Source organism: Penaeus japonicus, unplaced genomic scaffold (genome assembly GCF_977035675.1).
Source record: "Penaeus japonicus unplaced genomic scaffold, GWHDUDI00000001_assembly GWHDUDI00000003, whole genome shotgun sequence".
Lineage (NCBI taxonomy): Eukaryota > Metazoa > Arthropoda > Malacostraca > Decapoda > Penaeidae > Penaeus > Penaeus japonicus.
The window spans coordinates 6504759-6509758 of NW_028234405.1; the positions used below are offsets into that span (position 1 = coordinate 6504759).

Sequence of the window (5000 nt, forward strand, 5' to 3'; positions counted from 1 at the left end):
AGCTGACCAGACTTGCAGTCCAAGCACGGGGGTTGTTCACAGCGCGTCGCGGCGACCGGCGGCGCAGTGCCCACTCAGCCAGCGCTCCCCAGAAGACCTGGCGTAAACAAAGCCTGAGCAGCGACTTCGAGGAAACCAACCTCCGGATTCGGCTGCAGAACTCGCGCGAGCCGCAGCGGGAACGTAGCCTCCTGATCTCTCCTCTCGGAAGTGAGAGCGCCTCGCGGGAAAAGCCCAGGCGACTCGGACATAAGCACGGCAAACGCATTAAACTCAGGAACAGTCTCTTCCTCTTCATCATGGAGGAGGAACGGCTTAGCTTCGTGTACATGTTCTGCTCCTTCGTGCCCCTGGCTCTGCTGGGGCTCCTGCTGGAGGCGGCCGTCTTCATCTTTTCCGCCGTCGTCCAGGTACAGTATCTGCGCCCCCCCGCCCCCTCCATCTCCCCCTGCTCCGTGGTCACCGACGTCTCGTATCTGAAGATGTGTCTGTCTGTCTGTCTGTCTGTCTGTCTGTCTGCGGTGGCCAAGAAAAATTCTGACCTTTGGCCAGCCCCAACAGTGCGTAGTGTGTTGCTGGCCAAATTGCACTGCACGGTTGCAGGTTCTCTTCCCGCGCGAACACAACCGTTTCTGTCTATTTGAGTAAAGTTGAGGGTTATTGCTCCTCAGTTGCATAACCGGCGCTTGTTCGCGAGAAGGAGGGTCTCTGTCCGCGCGGGACCTCGCTGCGCAACGCCGCTCTGATAGAGTAATTGTACTATAGTTTATCTGAATGACAGCTCACTGAGGCGGCGGCGGCGGCAGCAGCGGCGGCGTCGGCGTCGGTAACGGATACGCCCTTGTATGTTATCACCGGGTTACACAATGGCGAAAAAGAGCATGAACGCCCTGACTGTTATCTAGTTTCTTCTGATAACAGAGCTTCCCCTCCCACCCTATCCCATGCCCTCTCTCGCCCCCCCCCTTTTTTATGTATTTGTGAGGGAGAGAGCACCTCTTTTGTCGTGATTTGCGCTTTTTTTTTATATACGTAACCAATCTAATCCCACAATTAGCAAGTTCCTTCCCTAATTTCGAGTTATTACAAGCATCAATCTGATATTCAGGCAATAAAAATCATAACATCTTTAAAGAAGATATCTGTTGATTTTATGCCCAATTTTTCTTTCTTTTTTATTATTTTAAAGGTTTTAAAGACGATATTTGTTGATTTTATGTCCATTCTTTCTTTCTTTTTTATTATTCTCGACTAATCACTTTTATCAGTCAAGCTTTCTTCTGTCTGCGTACCCTGTGATTAGTAAGGTGCCATCTGTAGTCAAGCCAGTAATCCCATTTAATGACTATGTACCTTAGTGGCTTGTCAAAGAAGTTATATTTAATCATGCAGATACGAGACCGCCAACTTTCTTTCCGCTCTTGTACAAGTGAATGATAAAGTCAACTTGCTTTTATCTTCTCTACTTGTACAAAGAGGGGTAATTGAGCAAAGGCTCTTGTACAAGTAGGATGAAGTCCCTTCAGTTTCATTTGATGTACAAGAGTAAGTTTAGTCAGATAATCTTTATATTCTATCACTGGAGGTAAATATGAAAAACATACAGTTGTTGCACAAGTATAAGTAAAAGCAGCTTCGTTCCTTGTACAAGTGAAGGTTTCTTGTACAAGTGGATGTAAAAGTAACTCCGATTCTTGTGCAAGCGGACTTAAAAGCAATTCCACTTCTTTTACAAGTGGAGAGGAAATCACTTAATTTCCCGTACAAGTGAAGGAAGAAAAAATCATTATTAATTACAATCTTATATAAATGCGAGTAAAAAAATCCAGCCCCCCCCTCTCTCAGTCTCACCCAACCACCCTCATATACTTCCATCACTTTTATCCATTATATATAATATGTAAATGTCATGTTATATATATGCTATAATGTATGATATAAATCCAGCATTTAATTAATAAGATGATAAAGATAATAATTATCACATTACAAAAGATGATATCAACAAGCAGAAAAACACTTCCCAGGAGATAGCCATGATGATAACGCTGGATACTGTAGATAAGCAGCAGAAATATTAATTCTAAAAAAATGGTACTTTATACAAAGATAACAACAATAATCATTATAAACAGCTTATTTTTTATCTACAAATAATGAAATCAACAGGTTATTCAGTGTGGGAAAAACAGAAGCTAAAACCTGGGATTTTATGAGGATGGTGGTGGGGGGAGGGGAGGGGGGGTACTGGCTAAACCGAGAGAGATTTTGATGTAAACATTCAACATATGGTTTCGGGAAATCCACTCGTTTTTTAATACACAGTGCGTGTTAACAGCATTGATCCTGATATCAAAAGCTTGGCATGTATTTTTTTTTTTTTCACAGGCTTTTACATAAACATTAGTTTTAGGTGTTTGGTCCCTGTGTTATAGATAACATTACAAATATGTCATATGTTATATCACAAATGTCAAGAATACAAGTTGTGTATTCATATACATTGTGTTATACTTCCTATAATGATTAGATATATCACATTATATACAAGACCGAAAATAAATCAGAAAGAAATACATAGCATACATCATACACAAATTACATCATATTTCACACATCACACAAACACCACAGATACATCACACCCTACATCCCATACATACCACATACATCCTCAACATCACATCTTATTCATATAACCCACATAACGTCCCTCATCCTACCAAACACATACACATCACATACAACATATACAATATACATATCATAATATACACTACATACACCACATCATATAACATCACAAACATCAAATTTAATCGAAAAAAGTTTTTGCTTGTTTGTCTTGAAGTTATAATAGCATTACGGGGGAAAATAGATTATTAGGGCGAACAAAATCATAACAACAGTACATAACAAGGGGATTCACGGAGTGTATATTTGTTTGATATTATTATCATTATTCTCATTATCTCTATCGTTATCCTTGTTATTAGTAGTGATATTGTTGTTATAAGGAAAGGGAGGGGCGAGAAGGGGAGGACAGGGGAGAGCAAGGAAAGAGGAGGGGAAAGATAGGCAGGGGAGAAAAGGGAAGGAGAAGGAGGAGGAGGTGAGGGGAGAGGAGGGAAGGAGAGAGGAGATTAAGAGAAGGAAAGAGAAGAGGAGAGGAGGGAGGAGGGTAAGGTATACGTACAAGAGTCAGTTAAAAGATATTTACTGACTCAGCAAGTAAATGTAAATGCTTTTAATATATTTTATGATGCTTATAAACCTTTAGAAACGTTGTGAAATTTGTTGCTATGAAAGATAGAAAGAAAAGAAAAAACAATAATGTAATTTGCTGAATAATGATAATAATAACTTGAAAAATAAGCAGTATAAAGAAACAAAAAATTAAGAAACAGAAAATACAATAAGAAAACAATAGATACGAATTTTATTATTAGAGGAAAAGTCACCAGGCCAGTATTTACACTTCCAGCTCACAGATGAGTCATATTCCTTCACTTTGATCTATCGATTAAGCTGATTATATACCTCTGTTTATCAAATGGGAAATAGATATAAAAAAAGAACTTTAGTCATGGACTTAGAGATTATGTCAATAAAGGTGTGACACGTGATAAGAATCTCCTAGGGAGTTTTATCAAGATGGAAATAAAGATAAGATATATTTTTTTGTCTCTAATCTAGATATAACGAGATTTCTCACTTCATAGTGTTAGCTATCAGCATCGTACTAATTAAACAGCGGGTGATTAGATAGCCTAATTAATGGACATCTTTATATCACCAGTTAAATTAGACAGATAGAGGTTTGTTGTTTTTTCGTATAAACAATCGGAGTCTGACTATAAATTCCCGACAGAGGGAAACAACGTCATAAGATCAACAGAGCATCATAATGTTGGCCATTAATGTATTGAGTTTTAGCGAAGTATTACGTAAGCAGGATGGTGTTGCTGAGATCGCATAAATTGTGAGATACACGGGGCGAGAGAGAGGGAGAGAGAGAGAGAGAGAGAGAGAGAGAGAGAGAGAGAGAGAGGGAGAGGGAGAGGGAGAGGGAGAGAGAGGGAGAGGGAGAGGGAGAGGGAGAGGGAGAGAGAGAGAGAGAGAGAGAGAGAGAGAGAGAGAGAGAGAGAGAGAGAGAGAGAGAGAGAGAGAGAGAGAGAGAGGAAGAGAGAGGAGAGAGGAGAGGAGAGAGAGGGAGAGAGAAGGAGAGAGAGGGAGAGAGAGAGAGAGAGAGAGAGAGAGGGGGGGGGACAGAGACAGAGACAGAGATAGAGATAGAGATAGAGATAGAAACAGAGACAGAGATAGAGATAGAGATAGAAACAGAGACAGAGATAGAGACAGAGACAGAAAGAAGCCAGACAGTAACAGAGACAGAGACAGAAGCCAGAAGCCAGACAGAGACAGACACAGACACAGACATAGACATAGACATAGACATAGATACAGACACAGACACAGACACAGAGATAGAGACAAAGACAAAGAAAAGCCAGACAGTGGCAGAGACAGACACCGTGTTAAGATGACACCGTGGATAACAGATTGGCCTGGTTCTCGATACGCATTGATATCTGTCGTAATAAGAACGTGATGAAGCACATTACATGATATCATTTTTTTTAATGTTTTATTTTGACAGACATGAACGAAAGGTTTTTTATCATTGCCATTGTTATTATTATTGTTATCATTATCTTTAGTATCATTATCATCATCGTCATACTTATCATCCCTATTATCATTATTATTATTTTTATCATCATTATTATTATTTTTATCATCATTATTATTATGTCTTATCATCATTATTATTATTCCTTATCATCATTATTATTATGATTATTATTATGATTAGTATTACTATTGTTATTACCATTATCATTATTATCATCATCATCATCATCATCATTATTACCATCATTCACAATACAATTCTTATGTAATTCACATTTTCTCCCTCAAGATTCTCCCCCGACCAC

The 5000-nt window shown here is 39.4% G+C and overlaps 1 protein-coding gene across 11 annotated transcripts in view; it reads left to right on the forward strand.

Moving 5' to 3' along the window:
* The window catches only part of dnc (phosphodiesterase dunce), a 633444-nt gene that overhangs the window by 586084 nt on the left and 42360 nt on the right, over positions 1-5000 (forward strand). The window lies entirely within an intron of this gene.